The 23,919-nt window shown below is 43.2% G+C and overlaps 1 protein-coding gene across 10 annotated transcripts in view; it reads left to right on the top strand.

Moving 5' to 3' along the window:
• Nucleotides 1-23,919, top strand: part of SIPA1L2 (signal induced proliferation associated 1 like 2) — a 492,084-nt gene that overhangs the window by 170,765 nt on the left and 297,400 nt on the right. The gene's annotated exons all lie outside the window — the stretch shown is intronic.

Below are 23,919 nucleotides of genomic sequence, written 5' to 3'. Positions count from 1 at the left end.
AGTAAGGGAACGTATTCTTTGAAAACACTGTACATACTGATCTTCTGTTAAAGACAAATTAAGGTCCCCCTCCCAACCCTTGATCGTCTTCCTAGATATTGTTGAATTCTTTTTTTTTTTTTATTCTTTATTTATCAATTTTTTTACATATTACAATGCAAATAATAGGTTTACATCAACATCAGCAAACCTAAATTGCACTAAAACTGTTATAAGGAAACAGAAAGGTCTTAAAATACACATATGGAACAAAATATTTAAACATTTGTAACAAGATTAGGAGAAAATCTGCAGCATTATCAATCTATTCACCTGGTTGGTTCGGTGCTGTTGATCTTTTCTTTACACTTTCAATATAGTTCTTCATTTGTTCTGGATCATAATAGATATACCTTTTCCCTTCATTTAACATTAAACATTTACATGGAATTCTTGTTACCCCACAATTGCCTATATAAAAAAGAGATTGTTAGATGGACCGGGTCTTCCACATCAAATAAATCAGATAAAAATTCCCGATGTTCGTAGTCTAATTAGTGACCCCCAGGGAGTATACGTAATGACATGCTTGTAAATAGTGAAAATGTTACTTATTATTTAACAAACTCTGCTTGCAAGTCAGAGAAAGATTTCACAGGTCCAGGGCTATCAACCTCAGACCCTAAGCGGCCCAAAAGGTAAATTCCCTGGTCTGTAAACCTGGAAGAAACTGGGCATTCCCAGAAGGGGCAAAAATTGAGATACAGAATAATGGAGCTGAAGTGTAGAACACATATATCTCCATGCATGTATGAGAGGGGTAACTAACATGCAGTGTTGAATATGGGTAGGCAAGGCCGCCCAGGTAGAATGCAACACCGCTCCCATACTAAAGGGATTCAGCAAGCTCTGTTCTACAGCCAAGGGAGCATAAAAGTGAGTTCCAACAACCCAATCAGCCACAAGCTGCAAGTTACAAGCTATATTATATTTTCTAAGGTCTGCAAGCCCCATGCCACCCTTATCCCATTTACCCATCAATTTAGGCAATGCAATATGCAGTTTGCTCTTCTGCCAAAGGAAAGCCCTGATCTACCTGTGCAAGAGCCGGACATCTTTTACCGCATAATTACAGAGTAAAGTTTGAAAAAAGTAGAGCCATTCAGGAAGAATAGTAATTTGAAAGAGATAATCTTACCTGCTAAAGTAGGGGAACATCTTGACAATTTTACAGTAAGGACATGGTAGTACCCAAATATTTATGAAAATTAAGCTGATAGATTGACTGTGGTTCGGCAGGCAACAGAATTCCCAAATATTCCAATGAATCATCAACCTAGCGCATGGGAAAGTCCACTCCCCAAAAGTGGCAGACCGCCAGGGAGAGTGGCAAGGCTTCCAATTTACCCAGGTTTAACTTCAAACCTGCTAACTGTCCATAATGGGCAATTCCATGTAGTAATGCCACCATGGAGACTACTGGATTGGTTAAATGTAAAAGAAAATCATCTGCAAAGACTAAGAGTTTAAGTTCAGAAAGGCACGTGGTCCCCATATGAATGTCCTGTATATTCCCTTTTGCCTGCAGACGACATACTAGAGGTCCCAAAACCATTATAAAAAGTAAAGGGGATAATGGGCATCTCTGTCTAGTTCCACGAGCCAAAAGGATGCTGTCAGAAAGACAACCATTAATATGGACTGCAGCTTGGGGTTCACTATAAAGAGTGCAGATGACAAGAACAAAGTTTCCCTCTATACCAAAAGCCTGTAAAGTCTGAAACATAAAGTTCCATTCCAGCCTGTCAAAGGCTTTTTCCACATCCAAGCTTAATATAAGGGACATCTGACAACTAGGACTCCATTCCATGGATGCAAGGATTCTACACACATTAGTCACGCTATACCTCCCAGGGACAAAACCCACCTGGTCTTCCCCAATGAAGGCAGGTAAAATCACTGCCAGGTGATTCACCATGATTTTAGCCAAGAGTTGACATCAAAATTTAACAGGGAACTTGGACAGTATAAAGCGGGAGATTGCAAATCCCTACCCCCCTTGGGCAGAACCTTATTTGGTGTAAACGGAAAAGACTCTAAGTCAGTCCGTTCCTTAAACATTTCCCCAACAGGAAGTGCAACCTGTGGGGCAAGAGTTTTATAAAATTCAGAAGGGAAACCATCAGGCCCTGGCGACTTCAACAATTTGGCTGGTAATCTAGGATCTCCTGCACTGCACAAATTAATTCAGAATAGCCAATCTTTCTGCTGATATTTTGGACAGGGTTATGGAGTGCAAGTAACATTCTATCTGTTGTGGTTCCCCTGTATAGGCAGTATATAAATTTTGATAGTACTCCTTAAATACCTGACATATCAACAATGTATACATTGTTATGCTCCTCAGCATTATATATAGTTCTTGTTACTGTAAATTGCCTAAGATACCCCCATATAGAGTTCTGGTTCTTAAAACATATTCATCTTAACACATTTATTTCCCTTATATATTTTTTTGTTACTTGTTTTTCGATTGTTCTTTGTAAGGGCCATGCCCAAAAGTTATTAGTTGTATGTAAACCGATACGATGTGCAAATGGCTATCGGTATAGAAGAGACTCTAAATAACTAAATAAATAAAATAAATAAATATCGCCCTGCCAGAGTTAACCAATGCTCCACTCACATTTCTAAACACAGGGATACATTTAGAGCCGCCCAAAGTTTAGCCAAATTTGCCAAAAGCCTACCCACTTTATTGCCAAACTGATAAAACTTAAATTTATAAGACAGGGTTCCCTTCTTGACATGCTGATGTAGTAAAGTGTTTAGAGTATTTTGTGTATCCAAGAAGGTGGCCCTCTGGAGCTGAGTGGAGTCTATCTCCAGCTTCTGTTTATCACTATGTAACTTCTTTCTAAAGTCAGAATGGACCCTGTAAGTGCCTTTTTACTAGTATCAGCATAGGAGATGATATCCCCTCGCAACATGACCTTGGTGGTCTCCCAAAACAGAATAGGGGAGCTTCAATGACAGGCATTGGTAGTTAGAAAAAGGTCCCATTTCTTTTGAATATAGTCACGAAACCCTAAATCGGAATAAAAATATTTGGAGAACCACCAAAGTCGGTCAGTGTCTACTGGCCGAAACCCCTCCATGTCCACCCACACTGGGGCATGATCCGAGATGACAAGTGGTCCAATTTGGGCCTCCTGTATCCGGGAAAAGATACCTTTACTAATCAAAAGATTGTCAATGGGCAAGTGTGTATTATGTGCCTGAGAGATGTGTATATATTCCTGGTACCAGGGGTGCAGCACTCACCAGGCATCAAGGAGATCTAGATTTCGGCATAAGCAATCAATGCGCCATCCAGTTCCCATAGCAGGGTCACTACTTACTGAAGATCTATCATGGGAAATAATTAAAATCTCCACCAAGTATCAATGGCATAGGGCAACAGTAAAGTGGCTATGTTAGAACAAAAAGCATGATCATAAATATTTGGGGCATAGATATTACAAAATACTATAGGGTGGATTTTCAAAGGGCCTCACGTGTAAAAATTGGGACTTACGTGCATGGCTAGGCCCTGTGTGCGGTGCACTCATTTTCAAAAGGGCTCGGCCACACGTGTAAGTCCTGATATGTGCACAAGTGCCGGGCCCTGAAAAAGGGGTGGACTGGGGGTGGTCTGAGAGGGGTGGCACGGGACAGAAGGCCGGCTGGCACAATGGTCATTAGCCGCTGTTCTGGGGACGTTGCCACTGCTCCAACGGAGCTCCAACGGAGCAGAAAGTTTTTAAAAACAAAAAAAATGGTGATAGGGGTCGGGGCGGAGAGGTCAAGAGGTAGAAAGAGTAGGGATGTGCATTTGTTTCGGATGAATTAGACAATTTCAATGAAATTGTCTAATTCGTCCTGGATTAGAGGACCTGAAAATTGAACGCAATTTTTCCAAAATTTTGGAAAAATTTGTTTTTAGGTTAGCGCGCGCTAACTTTAAAATGTAATCAATGCGCCAACCCGAAAACCAGTGTCCCCTGGAAAAAAAAAAAAAAAGCCCGAACCACAGGCCAAAAATGAAGCCCGAATCGAAGTGCAGCATTGCTGCACATCTCTAAGAAAGAGTAGTGTTAAGGATAGAAAAGTTCCCTCCCGGTTTGCTCCTTAATTGGAGGGAACTGCGGAGGACCCGATTGCGTCGCCGCACATAATTAACTGAAATTCACTCCCCCCTGTGCGCGCTGCCCGCACATGTGTTCATGGCCATTGGATTTTATAACATGCACGCGCCGGCACGCTCACATAGACGCACATGCTTCTTTTAAAATTTACCCCTAAGGGCCTACCAAGCATAATAAATAACATCCCCCCTCATCAGAGATCACCTTTGATTCCTGTAAGGGCATCTGCTTCCCAATAAGTATGGCTACTCCCACTTTCCTAGTACCTGACTGGGAGGAATATGCTATGCCTACCCATTGTCTTTTCAATTTACGATGTTCCTGGGCTTCTAAATGTGTCTCTTGTAGCATCACAATGTGAGCTCCCCATCTCCGCAGTGCTTGCAGACATTTATATCGCTTTGTAACACAGCCCAATCCCCCGACATTCCAAGTCATGCAACGAGTATTGTAACAATGGCAAACCAGGAAATAAATTCCCAAGAGCAACTCGGAAATCTGGTCTGGACACCCCCCAGCCTAGGACCAGACCATTCCACATTGATACATCCAATTCCAAAAATTTGAACCCAACCCGGATCTAAAAGCCTTGCCAACACCCCCATCCCCTCCCCCACCTTCCCTCCCACTACACCAAAGAACCTCCTCCCGACCATCATATACATACTAGCTGAAACAAGCTAAGTAGGTTGTGAACTATGTGTAGGGACCCCACCCCCCACCAAAACAAACATATAGCAGATCAGGTCACCATCAAGGAGTTATGGGAATAAACACCCCTTTAGCTAAGTAAAAGCAAGGATTGAAAACGAAAAAAGTCCACAAGCAAGCTGAAAATTGAGGCAAACCCAAAAGATTCTTTCAGAGTCACGCTCAGCTGACATCATCAGTGGGCAGCGCAGCATCTTGCAAGCGACAATGAAAAAATGCTTGTTCTTCAGTTGCTGAATCAGGAACATGGAGCACATTCTGATAAGTCACCCGAAGTCTGGCTGGGAATTGCAGAGTAAACCGAAAGTGATGTTTGATGAATTGTGCACAAATAGGTGCAAATTCCCTCCGACGAGCTGAGACTGCAGCAGAGTAATCGGCAAACAGTAAAAATGGAGTACTATCATATTCCAGTTTCCCTTTCCCCTGGCAACGGTATTTGTGCAAGATTTCGTTTTTATGAAAAAAAGTTCAGGAACTTAGCGATTACTGGTCGAGGGTAGTTAGAGCAGGATGATTTCCCACCGAGCCGGTGTGCTCTCTCAATCGGTATAGGCCCCAGTGCGTTCGATGGGCCAAGGCCCCAGGCAGCCAAGATTCTATCACGCTGCACAGATCTTGCTCCGGTATGGACTCCTGCAAGCCTACAAAACGCATATTACTGCATCTAGAACAGTTCTCCAGGTCCTCTCTCCATTCATTGGCCTTCACGGCATCGAGCACATGTCGGGCGTTTGTACGCGCTCGTCTACGTTGTTTTAAGTGGGATTCAACCTCCCCAAGCCGGGTAGTATTATCGGCCACCAGGGACTGGAGCGTATCAAAGCGCTCATGAATTTTCCCCAGCTTTTCATCCTATGCAGTAAGAATCGCGCTGGTCATACCGTTCAGTTCTCTACCGCCAGCCATGGGGGAGGAAGGGTTACTAATGCCGGCCGACATTTTAGGAAAAAGACGACTCTTCTCTTTCCGAGCTGGTTTAGCGGCCATCGAGGGATCAAAACGCAGCGAAAAAGCAGGTGCCTGGTAGCGCTCTATATTTCCATAGGTAATCCACCCAAAAAGTGAAAAATTTAGTAAAAGAGCAGGCGATTAAGGTAGATGGAAGGGGATGGGGTCCCGGATCAAAGCAAGACACGTCTTGCCGCTGACATCATATCATGTGACCTCCTTTGCTCCAGATTTAAATATCAAATCTTTTTATATGCCAGCCTTCCTAAATAGCTATTTGCTGTGGTCTCTTTTCCAGCATCCATGTAGGTGAATCAGCTCCGTATTATTTAATCAGTATTAGTGCCATGCAATTCCAGCATCATGTTGTGCACAGAATGAATGCTGCACAGAAGTTATGCAGTATAAACTGTGCAGCTCTCCAAAGTCTGGCAGCTATTGACATCTCTCTGATTTTCATGTGAGAATGTGGAAAAAAAAACCAAACCCCAAACATCTGCAGCTTGTATTGCAACAACATTGCTAAAGCGAAGAGGAGCAATCTTAATTAATGTATCCACTTCTAATGTATCTGTTCTTGTTCTTCTATTGTAACTTCTGCAGTCCTTTGGAAGAATGGTAGGACTTGGGCTTTACTTGTATACAGTTCAGTCAGAGTGTGGTACTGAAAGTCAAGGTCTTCCAAGCCGAAACCTGGTTACTTCCGCTAAACTTGAAAGTATTGTTTTCCCTGTCAGTAGCAGATGGTACTGTGGCATAGAAGTGTACATTCAACTCTGTATCCAGAAGTGCTCTAGGAATTCTCTTTATAAATAGATAAATGGCATACAGTCCTTCAGTGTTTCTGAATTTGGGAAGCCTACTTTGGATTGCCAGCTATTATTTTAAATATGCGCTCAGAAAAAGTATTTGTAACTTTTAGTGTGTGTTTTTGTGTGGGAAGGCTGTTTCTGATGTCTGCAGTTACCAGCATCTGGCCTGCCCTTTTGGCATGGGGGCCCTGTGCAAGTTATCTTGGTTGACCCCTGAACACTAAAACTATACTGCTGTATGGAATCCCCATTCCTTTCCCTCCTCTTCATCCCCGTAAACAAACCAAAACCTTGTCTACTGGACAGATAGCTATGGAGAGACTGTGAGTTGGTAATAGTGATGTATATTGGTAGATCTAGACCTTTCAAGGTCCATATTCAAAATCATTTATCCGGATAACTCAAAAGTTTTCTGACTAAGTAAAGATTTGGGCATTTATCTAGCTAAATTCTAGCTGGCTAACTTATGAACTTATTAGAATTTAGCTGGATAAGTTAAGGGCATTCTGGGGGCATAACTGGGAGGAGCTAAGTTAGCTGGCTTAGGTCTAGATTCATCATTTTGCTATAAAACTGTGAAAAATAGCACCTGCAAAAAAAAAAAAAAAAAAAGGAGTGGGTAATTTTCCAGATTCCGCATCATTATTTTACCGCAGTGCACATTAAGGGGTCGATTTTAAAAGGAGAGTGCGCGTATCCATGTGTTGAGGTTCCCGGCGTGCACACATGCGCATGCTGATTTTATAACATGCGCATGCACCAGATTTTAATGTCTGCATAAGCATGTACGGGTGGATGGCCGCCTCCGTACTCGGGGGGGGGGGGGGGGGTGGAATTTTAAAAAGCAACGCAAGTAGGGCTTCCCCAGTTCCCTACCAGTCTGCTCCTTATAGCCCTACTACCTTCCTACCTTTCCCCCTCTTCTCCCCAACCCCTAACCCTTTCCTAGCTATAAGATTTTTTTTTTTTTAATTTACCTTGCTGCTTTTTTGGAGCAGCACTAGACCCTGTGCGCCAGCCTGCCCCTTTCTTGAGGCTCGGTGCATATTGGGAGTTACATGCATGGGGCTTGTAAAATTGGCCCATTAATTTATTGCACCCATGATATGTTCACATTGCAAGCAGAGAGAGAGAGAGAGAGAGACTCTTTATAAGGCTCTCATATAAGTAAACTATTTATACCACTGTAAGGGGGCAACTGGTAACTTGGGTGAGGTTTTGGTGGTGATCTAGGTTTTGGGAAGCAGTTTTATATGCACAGTCAACCTAGCTTGATAGCAGCTAGGTAGAGAGTGCATCAAGCTAGGTCGAGAGTACATTGTACAAATCTCATCTTTTTCTACCTTTCATCACTCCAAATCACATAAAATCTTCACTGATGTCTACTTTACTGTTCGTACCTCTGACTGTGCATGTAAAACTGCCCCTCAAAACCTAGCCCACCACCAAAACCAGAATGGCCTCTCTTAGAATGGTATAAAAAATTGCCTAATATGTGTGCTCCCCAGAGGTGCCCGCTGTCTCTCTCTCTCCCCTCTCTCCCTCTCCCCGTCTTCCCCATCTCCCTGCCTGAAATGGGATTTGAAATATTTATTGCAAATCCCGTTTCAGGCATAATGCACTGCATAACATCAGGAAAAAGGGTATAGTTATTTCCAGCGTTAAATCCCACATTAGTGTGTGTTACGCTATTGCATGCAACGTTAAGCACCCCTCATTTTCATAAATGCGAACAAACTTTTCGCATTTGACCACATTTTTAAAATTTGCATAGGCATCTCTTGATGCCTTATTTATCGCATGCGTTATCATGTTATCGCGGGCATTAGGGCCCTAACCCCTGCGATAATGCCCTAATGCAATTTGATGAATGACCCCCTAAGTTATACAGCTAACTCTGATATTCAGTTAGTCGGGTAACTTAGCCAGCTAAGGGGGTCATTTTTCAAAGCGATCGCACGCGAAAAGTCCCTTTCCGTGTGCAATCACTAAAAAGGGGTGGCGTCAAGACTGGAACAGGAGGAGTAGGGGCGGCACCGGGGTGGGATGCCGCAAAGACAGTGTGGACGGCGAAAAGGTAAGGAACCTTTTCGCTGCCTATTTCGCGCCCAATAGCACCACCTTTTACGATGGCGCTATTGGGTGCGAAGGCCAGCAGCGATTGCACCACGGAGCTGCAATTGCTGTCGGCTTTCGCAGGCCCGCCTCCCACTCCCCCCCCCCCCCCCCCCTTGTACCGCGCGATTCACAACGCCTTGGTGTCTTAGAAAATCTAGGCCTAAGTCTGGTTTGGCCAGAGAGCTGGCTAACTTTAAGATAGCTGGCTAGATTCAATAGTACTGCTGCACTATTGAATATATCTCCAAAGTTAGCCGGATAAGTTTATCCGGCTAACTTTGCTATCCGGACAGTGACCGACTGTGGGACCTCTTCATGTCCCACTGTTGAAGCCTGCTTGTTTACTCACGTAATTTCCTGAATAGTTCATTTAATTTTATGCCGCTCCAGGTGAACATCTGGTTTACTTGTGATTAAACTGATCCTATGTAAATATCTAAAGTTTGGTTAACCAATTTTATAAGAAGAAGTCTAGATAAAGAAGGTGTCTTGAACAGCCTTCAGATGCTTTTATTCTGTTGAGAAATACACTACCAGAGTTGCTGTATAAGGCTCACCCTTCATCTGTAGCCTTTATATTTTACCAAGATGTGAAAGTCACCAGGCTCTGTGTATACTCGTCTTGATTGACTTCTTCTTTTTGCAGAATCTCCAGCTATCTACCTGGAATAGCTTTTCGTCTCCATTAGATTTAAAAACAGATGGTAACCTTTTTTCTTTCTTTTTTTTTTTTTTTTAACAAATTTAATTTAAAGGAAAAATAACATGGGTGGGTTGGGGTTGAGTATCAATTTTCAAGAAATGCTCCGTGCCTCACTTAGGTGCCTGAAGTTTAGTCTCTCAAATTTAGGGAAAATTGTTATCCTAACTTTGGCACATGCTTTGTCAAATTTAGACCCTAATTCATTTACCTGATTCAGGGCCCCTAAGTTATTTTCATGGTGCTAAAAAAAAAAAAAAATCAACACTAATCACCTTTACTTTTTTCCCCTACCCTAACTCCACCCCCAGATAACCCCCTTTTTAGGCTCCTGAATGTAGGCTGTTAGTGAAAATAGACCCTTAAACGTAGGCGCTCTGTACTAGTCCATTTTTCAAGGGGGCCGATTTAATCGCTTAACTCTCTGTTAGGTGCCTAAACCCTTTCAAAATTGACACGTTTGCAATTAAAAGAAGCAAAATCATTGCATTCTTCCCTTTTTCTTAAGAGTTTTAATTAATTCCTAAGGAAATATGGAGGGGTAGATTTTAAAAGCTTGCGTGCTACCCGGTGCGCACACACATGGATGCCCGATTTTATAACATGCGCACACCAGCGTGCGCATGTTATAAAATTGGGGGTCGGTGTGCGCAAGGGGGTGCACATTAGTGCAACTTGCGTGCACCGACGCCAGCGGCCTTCCCCTGTTCCCTCTCAGGCCACTACAATTTAGGATCATCCTGGGAGGGAGCTTCCCTACCCCCTAATCTATTCTTCCTACCCCATCCCCTAACCTTCCCGCCCCCTAGCCCTAATCTAGCCCCTCCCCCCAAAGTTTTAACTTAAGCTCTTGTGCCTACTCAAAGCACAGTTCTGATTGGAAGCAGCATAGCCTCAGCTCAGTTTAGTCAGTGAGCATAGTTGGAACAGATCCAGCACGCGATCCTCTGACACAGCAGCAAATGGCCGCTGTGCCGGGGGCCTCTAGTCCCACCCTGCCCCACCCCCTCCCCGCCCCTTTCTCAAAGCCCCGGGGCTTACACGCATGGCCTGGCCTTTTAAAATAGGCCCAGCTTGCGTAAGGCCTCCTACGCATGTAGGCTTTTGAATATCCGGCCCTAAATGTTTTAACATTCCTACTACTTATCTGTTCCAACTATGCTCACTGACTAAACTGAGCTGAGGCTTCGCTGCTTCCAATCAGAACTGTAGGCTGGCATCGCACTGCTCAAGAACAAGGGTAAAGTAGACACCCAAAAGCAAGTTTATGAAAATGGAGGTATGGCCAGAATAAAATATCTGTAGTTTAAATTAGAAAATATAAAGATTTTTTGGGCCAAAATAAAATGAAAGGAGACCTAGCAGTAAACTGAAAGCAAAACCATTAGAATTAAGAAACAGGACAATTGGTGCTCCTAGCTAGTGTTGCTAGTTAGCATGAAAATGTAATCAAGATGAAAAAGATAAGGTTAATACTTCTAAACCTATCTCCCTAGAAACCCCAGTTCAGTATGAAGCCGCCTGGTGCTTATCTATTCAGCAGTCACTAGTCCAGCTCTTCCTTTGCTGTTGGCATTTTTATGTCATTAGAGTTAGATTATTTCTTTGCTTTTCATGAGCATTCATCTTGAGACAAGAGGCAGACTAGACTGTTTATTCATGGACTTGTTTTCTAAAGAGCCGAATCTTTGATTTGGTCCTTGGGTAAACTTAGTAGGCTCACAATGCTATTTCCTTTCAAATAGAGAACAATGTGACTTAGGAAAGATAAAAATACAATAAGCACTTGCAACTTGTTCCAAGACAGAATAGCATCAGAAAATTTCTGCCAATACAAGGAAACCCACTAATATGGATATATTTCATATACAGTTTTACAATGCATTTTATTTTTAAAATAAGCATTTAAAATTGATAGCATTTATCATAAACTAGACTTTGGGCTAGGAAATCTTGCAACAGCACTGCAACACTGTTCTTGCCCTAAAGTCATTATGGCTTAACATCTTCCCTGCAAGGTTGGTTTCTGGACTATTTTCCATTTGATCTCATTAGTGACACCTCGTTTTCTCCGGCATCTCCTCTTACTTATAAACATTTGATATTCTACCTTTCCCAAGTCAGCCTCAAGGTGGATTACAATCAAATCATTAAATTCCAGTTACGATAATTGGCATCCAATAGTTTGCGAACCACATAGGGAATTAACATGAAGGAAAGGAAACAGGAAAGATAGAGGAATGACAGGACTGAGCTGATAGAGATGAGTGCAGGTGTCTTATGACAGAGTGCCGGGGAAACGAGAGTGAGCAGGCTCAAGAATTCAGAGATAAAGGGAAACCCATGTTGCAGTCTTTGTCCAGGTCTTAGGTCTGGAATACAGGGACGATATGGCTGAGTAGCCAAGTTTTGGCTTTCTTCCTGAAGGTAAGATAACCTGTCTCAAGGCATGGATCTAACACATAGTTTTTGTGCCATATTGTAAACCGTTGTGATGGCACCACTTAACGATGGTATAGAAAAAGATTTTAAATAAATAAAAATAAAATAAGGGTAGCAGTATATTGTTCCATAGTTTTGGGGCAAGGCAGCTGAATATGTGGAGTCTGCTACAGGTTAACCTGGCAGAAGCCATGGGAAGGAAAAATTAAAAGAGCCGTTTGGGAAGATCAGAATTCACTTATTGGTGTATATAGGAAAATAAGAGTTGAGGAACGGTACTTGGGGCCAGGTTGTTCACACATTTGAAGGCAAAACAGTGAATTTTGAACTGTACCCTGTTTTTGACCAGAAGCCAGGGTAGATACCTTTAGGATTGGTTTAATGTGATCCTTTGCTTCTTTGCCCCTACCAAAATTGTGGCATCTGTACTTTATAGGAGTTGGAGGTGTTTGAGAGATGCCGTTGAATAGAGAATTACTGTAGTCGATGTGGCTGGTGATTAACGTCAATCATGGTAGCAAGGTTGTGCTTATCAAAGTAGTTGCACAGTTGGTGAATTTGCTATAGATGTATAGAGGAGGTCCTTACCTTTGAGATGTGATTCCATTGTAAGGTTTCGGCCGAGATGAACCCCCAAGCTCTATACTGATTAGGTTGTAAAGGGGTTTCTGACAGAGAGGGTAGAGATAGTATGGGTGTCCTTATTGACTTAACTAGGGGAGATCTGATTTGGAAGGGTTGAGTTTGAGTTTGTACTTGTTCAGCCATTGGGCTGCTGCTGTAAGTAATCATTAAAATTGGCAGTGGGTGAGGTTTGGTCTGATCTGACTTTTATGTAGAGTTTGATGTCTTCCATATATATATATATGTAAATACTGCAGGAACTATAGAAACATAATTATACAAGTATAAGGTAGAAGGGATCTCAATATGTCAACTATTCCCATACTCCTGCCTTCAAGTATTATCCAGTGAATGAGAAATGTACAAGTCACTAGTTAGATCCACTTTCAATCTGTTTTGGAGGCCATACCTTTGTAAAGACATTGATAGGATGGAAGCAGTTCAGATAAGGGCTACCAAAATGGGTGCAGGAACATCCTTTGGGCAAAGATAAGAGCAGCTAGAATTGAAGCATGGTAGGTAAAAGAAATGGGGAAAGCAGCAGGTGTTTGGGTGTTGAACTAGTTATAGAAATCTACAACTTCAAAAAGCATGGAACCAACAGAATGCCAAAAAGGGAAAAAGTTAATGCCAGTTTGTACCTAATGACACTGTGGTTAGTATCAAGCTTTCAAGGAGAGAAATGGTTAATCAACATGAAAGAGAAACCATCACTCTTCCTTAACGATAACCTCTCACCCCTTCCATCAGTCAGTCCACTGTGCTAGCAATATCTCCTAGTTTCAGTTGTACACAATTGATTGCCTGAAGGCTATCACCCTTTTTCCCTATCTGGGCAGCAAGGCCAAGTCAGCCTGTGCTAGGAAACTTTGCCATCTCCCTCCACCCACCCACTTAATCCCTTCATCCCCATCTTGAAGGCTGTTCCTGGGGGCATCTTCCAAACCACCTCCTCCTCTCTGTGGCCCAGTCAGCAGGAGAGTGGGGCTGGTAGTCTGATGTCTAAAATTGCTCTTACTGCCACCCACTCTACTCCCTTTGTGTGCACAACTCTGTGTGCGTTTTATCAGGTTAGCACACTTCAGTGCATTAGCATACTATTAGCTTACTGCATTGGGAATTAAGTCTTTTTTTTCTTTTTTTAGTGCATGAGTAAAGATAAGGTGCACTGAAGTTTAGCACACATTTGTACTCGGGTCTTTCACAACTAAGGTTGTGAAACAGCAGCTAGGAGAGGCTTGAAAAGCTGGTTTATAGGCAAAGAGCCACTCGATTGGGATCCCTTTAAAAGATACAAATTTGGTTGGTTCTCAGCTTGAAAATCTGGACAGCACAATAGTTGAAGGAAAGAAGACTTTCCTGCCACAGGATATGGCTACCTTCTTTTAGTACTAGAGAAGGCTACATTTTCCTTTTCAGAGGAATAAAAGCTAAGGCTGATGAAGGACCTTTTAGGACGCAGTCTGTGAGGGGCAGGCAGGGGCTAGGTTCTAACTTCCAGAACAGGCCCAACTGTGTGAGCAGGATACAGAGCTGCTTCACTGTCTGGCTCCTTGACATCATTCATAGGCGTTACCTCATAGATTTTGGGAACTCGCTGAGGGGCCTTTGAGTGATCTTGAAAATTCATCAGGAATCGGGGAAATCTGCAGCACTGTGGTAATCTCCGAATCAGTTAAGTTTGTTTTATTTTTGTATTTGCAATAATTTGTACTCTGCCAAATTACCAGATTTCTATTCTTGGCGGCTTACTTAATCGCATGAACAAACATAGACATAACGTAAAATCATACACATAGTTCTTCAACACTAAGGACTTAAGGTGCAGAAAAGGCTTCTTGAGACAGATAAGCCTGTTGAGAATATAAATCATAATATCTGTCTACCCCTGTGTTGCGTTCGTGGCTGCTCTACGCTCTCTCTCCACCCTCTCTACCTCTGTGGTGACTCCCTCCGGGTCTGATGGACAGCTTGCTGCCGCGGCGTCTCCATGCCGCCTCTCCCCGGCGTACCCGGACCGGCTCGACGCTGCGGATCCGCCATGTTCCTGATGACGTAGGACGCGCGTGCGCTCCAATGTATGTACCAGCAAGGGCGCGAACCTCAGGGGCGTCCCCTGAGATGACGTCATCCGCTTCCAGTATAAAAGGTCTCATACTTTCGCTAACAGATTGAGTTAGCAAGGACTACGAATCGGACATGAATTCAGACTTTGATTCAGACTCGCTACGGATTCGTCCAAGCTACTCTGCCTCCTCGGACTTACCAGGGGTACCCGCTCCTCGAGGGCCTCACTCTCTTTTCTCTATTTCAGATTGCAGATAGGAACCGGTACTCGCTCCTCGAGGGCCCATGTTCCTGAACACTCTGAAGATTCTCTACTGCCTGGAAGCTATCGCAGATATGGACATTTGTGAGTTACCACCGCTCTCTCAGAGCTTTCCCTGGAACCAGATACTCGCTCCTCGAGGGCCTAACTCTTTCCAGCTACTGAGCCTCCTTAAGACCTTATGTGAGATTTATCATCTAGTTCTGGCTATGCATACAGAACAGTACTTCAGGCACTGGTCTTTTCCAGCACTGACTACTGCAATGCACTTTTACTAGGTCTCCCAAATACAACATTAAGACCACTTCAAATACTACAAAACACTGCAGCCAGAATACTAACTAGAAAAGGAAGGAGGGACCATATAACAGAAACCCTAGCGGAATTACATTGGCTACCCATAGAACACAGAATAAAATACAAAGCCTTATGTACCATACATAAGCTAATACATGATGAAAAATCAGACTGGCTAAACACAGCATTAAGAGTACACGTCCCACACAGAAACCTTCGATCAGCAAATAAAGCACTATTGACCATTCCTTCAGTGAAAACAGCAAGACTAACCCAAGTGAGAGAAAGGGCCTTATCATTAGCTGGCCCCACACTTTGGAACACAATGCCAACAGAGATCAGATTACAAAAAGATCTCAAAACATTTAAGAAAAGTTTAAAAACATGACTTTTTAAACAAGCATTCTATAAAGAGACGGGAAATTAGAAGACATTCAGGAAGAGGCAGAAGAGCACCGATACACAACAATTTGTAACATGCAGTAGAAGGATCCATGAACTCTACATCACTATAAACATATTTGTAACACTATGAATAGTGAATTTTACCCGTAAACAGTGCCTTCCTGGTACACCCGGTCATGACCTACTTCACTAAACAATTATTTGTCTTTAATGATTTATTGTAACTGAACCTTTGACGGCACCTGTTAGAATGTACGATAGTACAATTTCCCCACATTAATTTATGTGCCAACTTGTAAACTGTTGCGATGGTAGATAACTTAGCGACGGTATAGAAAAGATTTTAAATAAATAAATAAATAAATAAATATCCTGTCTACTCACTATTTATTGGAGATGAGCTTCGTTTTTTTTCTACCGGGTCGTTTTTTGAGTTGGACGCTTCGGGGTAAAGTTTGTTTTTCCTCGGTTAGTTTTTTTGGAAAAACGAACAAAAAACTAAACGGGGAAAAATGAAATGGGCCCAAAAAAAGATGTGGGAAAACGAAGCTAAAAAAAAACCCACCCCAAGCATTAAAATTTACAATAATACATTAAATTCAACACCCCCTACCATCCCGATCCCTCCCCAAGACTTACTAACATCCCTGGTGGTCCAGCGGGGTCCCGCGAGCGATTTGTCCCTCCGTGCCATCGGGCTGTGTGACCTGCCTCGCATCAAAATGGCGCCGATAGCCTTTGACCTACTATGTCACAGGGGCTACCGGTGCCATTGGTCAGCCCCTGTCACATGGCCATTGGCACCAATTTGTGCTCCTACCATGTGACAGGGGCTGATCAATGGCACCGGTAGCCCCTGTGACATAGTATGGGCAAAGGCTATCGGCCCCATTTTGATTACTGGCAGCCGACGGCCCGAGTGCAGGAGATCACTCCCGGACCCCCGCTGGACCACCAGGGACTTTTGGCAAGTCTTGGGGACCCTCCTGTCCCCCACAAGACTTGCCAAATGTCCCTGGTGGTCCAGTGGGGGTCAGGGAGCGATCTCCTGCACTCGGGAGTATCCAGCAGCAGTTCATAACAGATTGCTAACTCCTCCTGTCTTGAGGAGTAAAGCCTAACAGATTGCTACTCCCATCTGCTTGCTCCTCCCATCAGCATAGCAGATCATAACAGATTGCTAACTCCCATCTGCTTGCTCCTCCCATCGGCATAGCAGATCATAACACCCTGTTGGTCTTTCCATTGCCCAATGACATAGCAGGGGATGGAAACACTTAGAGTGTTACAACATTTGCATTAAGGGGATTACCTTATGGCCAGAGTATGGATGGATTAGCAGATTGGGGAGGGGGGACGACACAAGATTTCTTTGTTCCCAGCACAAGATCTAGTTCTCTTGGACAAAGTTTTCTCTATCCTGCTGGAAGTATAGCATATCTGCATGTCAAAAGTGACCTGTGCTGTTCTTTGTCTGCTGATCCTAAATGTGGTATTTATAGCAATAAAAGTTCTGTGGGCCAAATGTCCTATGTGCATCCTGTAGAACTGACTCGTAGAATTAACCCACATTGAGATCAGACTTGTAGTTTCATCTCAGCTTGAATATAGCAGTCAAAAATTAATTGTTCTGCCTATTCATCAGATCAAAACTAGATAGGGGCAGGAGCCTAAGTTTTGCACAGTGGTTAAGGTCATCACAGATGCAACCTCCAGGGGTGCGGCGCCATCCTCCTGCAGAAGTCCATTCAGGGGCTTTGGGTTTTTTTTTTTTTTTCAGAAAACAAATCTCTACACATTGACATCCCAGAAATGAGGGTTGTCATTTGGAACTTGATAGGATTTTCAAGATCAGATTCATCACAGGTATGTGGGAACTGAATCAGAGAGAAAGCCATTTGAACACGTGTATTATAAAATACGCGTGTGTTTATCCTGCAGCACAGATGCATATGTATGCTTGCTTGCAAATACTTGCAATGCATTGCAAGTCAGTATTTCAATGCATCGAACACCTGTACTTTTCCTACCAATTTAAAAAATATATTTGTGAAAATAAGTTAGGACTTACTTGCGTAAATCGGCTTATTGCAAAACGTGTGCGTGATTGAAATTATCAGGTTTCCCAGTTAGTCCACCAGTTCGCCCAGTCCTTCACCAGGTCACGGAGACCCTCCTGGTTCTTCAGCCTGGGCTCCCCCAGTTCACCCGACCAATAGTACACAATAAACACGTTTAATATCACTTATGCAAGATAATTAGTTGGTATAAAATTACATGCGTACCTTTTAAATGCTTATATGTGCGTGTGAAAGCAAAAATATTTATATATGTTTGAAGTTTATAAAATAGTGTGCATACAAATAGATGCTGCTTATGTGCATATATGCTAATTTTTATGCACAGAACTCTTTGAAAATTCACCCCTTAAGGTTGATGGGGGGGGGGGGGTGGCTAATTTTGCAACTGCCCGCATTGGTGCACAGTCTGTGGCTACTTTTTACCCACAGACTTTATGCCAGTTTTCAAAGTGAAAATGATCTCACCATAACTATGTGCCCTTGTAGCAATTCAAGGTTGAGCTGTTTGGCTTGATTGGGATGAAATGCCTTGCAGGTTCTGAAAAAAATTTGCACTGGGCTGATAGAACCATAAAGCTACCATACAGCCTTAGAGGAAAAATAAAAAAATAGGAAAAAAAAAAGTTTTTCTGAAATTTTCACCATTTTTTCCATGCCTTCAAATCTCTAGGTAGAATTGCTACCTAAGTACAGTATTCTTTTGGACTACTGACCATGCAACATATATGAACAAAAGCTGAGAACAAAGCTTGAAAGTCTTTTCCAGGGTGCAGTGCATTTGACATGATTTTTTATCTTAGTGGGCTCTACCTGGAGAAAAGTATTTAGAAAAGTAAATGAATTGCCCGTTGCTGTGATGTGCATTCATTGCCTGCCTGGCCTGCAGCTCAAGCTTTCCCCAATCATTACGGTTCCACTGTCACTGCTAATCACAGGGTGGGAGATTTGCTGGAAGCCGTCTGTGTTCATCCAAGTCACCTGCAGGATTATGTGGAATTTTTTTTTTTTTTTTATGAGTATCAGCAAAGCTGCAGTTCATGTGTTGAATGTATCAGCAAAGCTGCAGTTCATGTGTTGAAGAAAGGGTAACTTTATGTAAATCAGCAGACAAAAAAGCAGATGTGGCAATAGAAATATTTGCACCAATTGCAGGGGGTTGCAAATGATCTGGCTGATCTTGCCAGTTCAGCAGTTTTTCAAATTTATTTACAAACTGTTTTTAAACCGCATCATCTAAAATTCTGGGCGGTTTACGCATTGAAACATACATACTTAAATAAATACCACTATAGACAATAAAAACATGGTGACATATTATTTGGTGGTATGACTGGCAACCTGCTAGCTAAAACAGCCCTGGAAACCTAGATGCTGGATTACTTATGGTTCTGTCAGCCCACTGCAACTGGTTTTCAGAACTTGCAGGGCACTTGATCCCAATCAAACCAAACAGCTCAACCTTGAATTGCTAAATGCCCTTTTCTGTTCCCATGCTTGAGGTCAGTGTTGGCAGCAGTGCAGTTCCTGAAATGAATTACGTTGAGTATGTGGAATTTAGGTGTTGCTGGAAAGATTGCTTTCTGAATTTGGCCATGACAGTCCCGAGAAGCTTGGCAGTCCCAGTGAATCTTGCAGCCTGCAAAAAAAAATCTAGACTTTGCTTTTCTTAGCTTTACCTCCTGTCTTTCCAGTGGATGGTTCAAGGCGAAGAACAAAAATATGACGAATACAGTAGAGTGGTAATTTTCATACTAGCTACATAGCTGCAGAGTCCGTGGGTACTTCTGACCAGTGGCCTTGGCACCAGGTTTCTGAAAGTACGTGTGCACTTTCACATTGAAAATTGCCTAAGGAAAAAATACTCCGAGTCTTACAGTTGGACATAAAAAATCTGCACCTCCCTTGAACATTCTCCATGTTTGGCTGTGTCAGTGCACCAGATCTGCATACATTAAAATGAGTTTGTTTTCCTCTCAGCACCCAATACTCCTCACCTTTCAGGGCCAGAAATGTTTTACTAGAGGATAAAACATATGTGTGTATACAAAAACCAAAAGAGAAATTCAATTGGGTAAGTCTCTATTCAGCTAAGTGCCGGAGATATTCAGCTTTAGTCATTTATCCAGATTGTTAAAAAGTTATCTGGATAAATGCCTTTACATATGGATTTTAACCTTGCCATTATAGGTTTTGACACCTTTGCTATGTATATTGGATATGCAGAAACTGCTGGCTGGCAGATTGCTAACCAGTGTGTTACGTTAACACCTTTTAAAGAAAGGGATAGTCTTTGCAAACTCTGCATTCCTTAGGGCTGATGCAAAAAGCTGAGCATTAAAGTTGTGAGCTCAGATTCAGTGCACAGAGTCTTAACACACAGCAGATTTTTTTTTAACTCCCTTTGCAATAAGCTAATGGCATGCTAATGCATTGGGAGATAAAAAAAAAAACCAAATGTGCAGAGACCAGAAAATGGGCCCAGACCAAAATGGGATTTCTGTGCATAAACTATATTTTATGCACAGAAAACATGGTTTATGTGAACAAGTCATGTTTTCCGCATGTAAAGTATGATTTATTTGCACAGAGGGCACTTTTGGTGTGCATAAATCATGCTTTTTTTTTTGCGCACAAGGCATGTTTTCTGTGCATAAAATCCCAACCCCAGGTCCTGACATCAGATCTCCAGCGTCCGCCGTAGACTGACATTAACCCCGGAAACTTTCCTCCACCTTGGAATGAAAGTTAAGTTTCCAGCGCTACCACGACACGAGGGAAGCCAGTGCACCTCTCTGCATGGGGGGGGGGGGGGGGGGGGGGAGATAATAGCTAATGCCATCCTTTGCGTGGAATTTCCATGCGCGGGCGCTAAATTAAAAGCACGTCGACGTGTGCGCCTTTGCTGAGTGCAGAATTCCCTGCTGCATCGGTAGTAAAGTTTACACATGCACACAATATGGCCGCACAAGTGAGGGTTGAACCGGACGCTGGGCCGAGTGCACCCTATTGCATCGGCCCCCTTGTTGTTAGACCTGCCTTCAATGCTTATGATGAGCCCTGTTGTTCGGGGGCAGTAACTCGGCTCACAGAAAAGGTGCTCACCCTGTACAGGGGTAAACGTACATGCATGGCTCCACGGCCCGCGTACATTTATCCGCATTGTCATGGTTGTAGGTCGGGAGTTTTTGAATTTTCCAAACTCTGGGTGTAGTATTCGTTGGAAAAGGCAAGTGCAGATCTCTGGTGGGGGAGGGGGAGTACTTTTTCCCCCTGGGACAAATTTCAGAGTTAAAGAACACGCAACTTTCCCTTCCAGCCCCGGTGTACAGTTTACGGGCAGTATGACTTTGTGAGCAGCAGTGGGAGCAGATTGAAACTCACCCCTGGCCCAATTACTTTGTCTTACTAAAATAGCCTCCCCTTGCCCCTCCTGTGTCCTCCTTTTCCACTCCTGACTGAATATATTCAGGATTATGAAATGGTTGGCCTTGGCCGAAGTTCGTTGTTTATGTGTATGGGATCAGCAGATGGGTTAGATATTGTCTTTTCATGTCTGTCTCTGCTTTGTGCACATGCTGTCTTGTCCTTACAAATAAAATCTCTAATAAGGTGATTTAAAAAAAAACAAAAAACTTAGCAGTGAGCAAAATTAGGGCTCTGAACATCTGACCCATCTCTGGAGCTGTGGGAGCAGCCTCGAGATCCACACCCCACAGTTAGGAAGTTCCTCCTAATAGCAATGTCAGACTCTCTTGCTGCTGTTCAAAGCCCTTACTTTTAGTTTTTATTTCCAGTAGGGGAGGAGGCGAAAAACCACTGATCCCTGTCCTTTATAATCCCCCTTTGTGTATTTGAATGCTGCACTGAATTCCTGCCTCCCTCTCTTCTTCTGTAGCTTAAATAAACCGAAGCTTCAGTCTGAGCTTGCAGATCATGCTCACTAGGCCCCTGTTCTCTAAATTGCATCCCTTTGGACTCCCTGCAGAATCTTGATGACGTGTGGGGACCCGAAAGTGATCACAATATATCAATAAATACCTAACCAGTTTCAAGTAGGCTGAGGTCAGGGAAAAGGGACTTGCTGAACCACCAAAGCAGATGTGTAGGACATTTGAAATTAAAATGCCCACTTTTGAAAGTAACGGACACTTTCTGCAGTGACATTGGTTCCTTCGCTTATTAACAGACAGTGTCCGTATGTAGCTGAAAATGTACCTTTTTTTTATTTTACTACTTTTTTGTATCCAGCAGTTTCCTCCTGCTATGTTTTGGCTTCCAGCTTAATCAAAAATAGGCCAGGGATCCTGCTGCCATGAACCTTCGTTCGCAACCACCTAGGGAGTTTTTTTTTCCCCCTCCAATTTTATATTCCCTTCTTCCCTCACCACCCCCTCCCCAAACTGCCTAGTTTGGCAGTGACCGCCCTCAGCCAGGGATCAGGTACCAGGGCTCCCTTCTGAACCCCGAATCTACCCATTGGGTTCACCAAGGGGGTGATCACTGCCATTGCACTGACCCCCATGCCTGGAAGACCTCCCCCATACAGAAGGAACTGGAGGCCACCCTCATCCAGCATGGCAAGGAAAGAGGAAGAGTCAGAGAGTTAAGCAACTTTCCAGGCTGTCTGACCGCCTTCCCACGTCCTGAAGCCCTCACCTGGTCTGGGGTGGTATTGGTGCCCAACCCTGGGGCAACGGCAGTGGGGGGAAGAGCTAAAGAGCTGCTTGGGTTGGCCCATGTTAGCCCTGCCTCCTGTCTTTACCATGATTGTTTAAAAAAAATGCACTGTGGTGAGCAGAAGAGAAGCTGCTGCTATAAGGGCCGAAGGTGCACCATTTTCCCTATTTCCATCCCTACCGCAGACAGAGATCTAAGCTTCCATCATATCTCTCGCTTACCATGGGTCTCTACCAGGTGATCATAAGTTCCTGATCCCATTGGCTCCACTGCTCCCACTTGCCCAACTCCAGCCAAATCATGAGTGGGTAGGGGGAGGGGGACTGGGATCATGTCCTCCCTTCATCTGGCCCTGTGGTGCTTGGCTCATCTTCCTGCTGATGCCGGTCCTTCCTTCCAGTGTGGCTCAGGTGGGAAGGGGAGGCGGTGGAGGTGGTGATGGAAAGGGCTCGGGAGGGAGGTGGCGGGATTTGTATTGGATGGCTAAAAAAAAGGGGACAGTTTGGGTGATGGAGGATGAAAGGTTGGGAGGTGGATAGGAAGAGATGAAGAGACAGAAGAGAAATGTGGTAGAAAAGCAGAAAGAAATGGAGAGCAGGTAATCTGAAAGGCAAAGACGATCCAACGTCAGAAAATGGCGTACGAAGACAAAACAAGGACAAAAAGGTAGGAAAAGACAGCAAGAGGAAAACAAAGAAGCAAACTGTGGTTAAGGAGGAGAAAAGCCCTAACTAGCAAATGTAGAGAAGGAATTTTTTTTTTTGCTGTTGTGTGCACAAATAACTTTGCAATTTGCTTTAATGTAAGACCCTGACCCCCCAGCAGCAGGAGCCAGAGCTTGCCGCCACCTAGCAATCCTAGCCCAGGGCGAGCAGTGGATGCTAGCGGTTGAGGAGCCGGTCTGCAGCGAGAGAGGCCCAACATTTTGTTACCGTCCCAGGATGCTCTGCTCAAATAGTTGCCTCTAGGTATTGTTTGACTGGTAAGTGCATTATTGCTGGGCTGCAATTTTTAAAACTACTTGGAAGGGAAAAGAAGATTCTCCTATCTTTTTGCACCGTTTTCTGCTATATTTCCATACTTAAAAATACATGGTATCGGTATCACATCCCTTAAGGAATCAATGATTATATGCAGCGACATTTAATAAAGGAAATTAGATGTCAGCAAGTAAGTTAGATGTCAGTCTGCATATTTGAACCTGCTTCCTGTACTGCACCAAATCCTACTCCGTTTCTAATCCCCCCATCCTTTCCTTACCTCTGTAATAGATTTTCTACAGTTATGGATTATCTGACATTAAAATCAGATAATGTGAGTCACAAGTTCATGTAAAGGGAACAGAATATCTGCATCTTTTAGAGGCAGATAATAGTTTTATTGTAGCAGCATAAAATATCGAATAGTTTTGTATACAGTAGGCGTTGTTTTTAAGTTTCTGGTTTAACAGAGTAAATTATTCTTGTTGTTAACATTATGAAAACCCCTGTATCTAGCTCAAAGCTAATTTGCACATCTGAAATGCATTGCTAGTAACTGTCCAGCTTAAAGTAGTAATTTAGTTATCTTATGCTGTCCTGGGGTGCATGAAGATGTCATGATGATG

Source organism: Rhinatrema bivittatum, chromosome 3 (assembly GCF_901001135.1).
Source record: "Rhinatrema bivittatum chromosome 3, aRhiBiv1.1, whole genome shotgun sequence".
NCBI lineage: Eukaryota > Metazoa > Chordata > Amphibia > Gymnophiona > Rhinatrematidae > Rhinatrema > Rhinatrema bivittatum.
The sequence above is the reverse complement of the archived record's forward strand: the minus strand, read 5'-3'. Positions and strand labels throughout refer to the sequence as shown.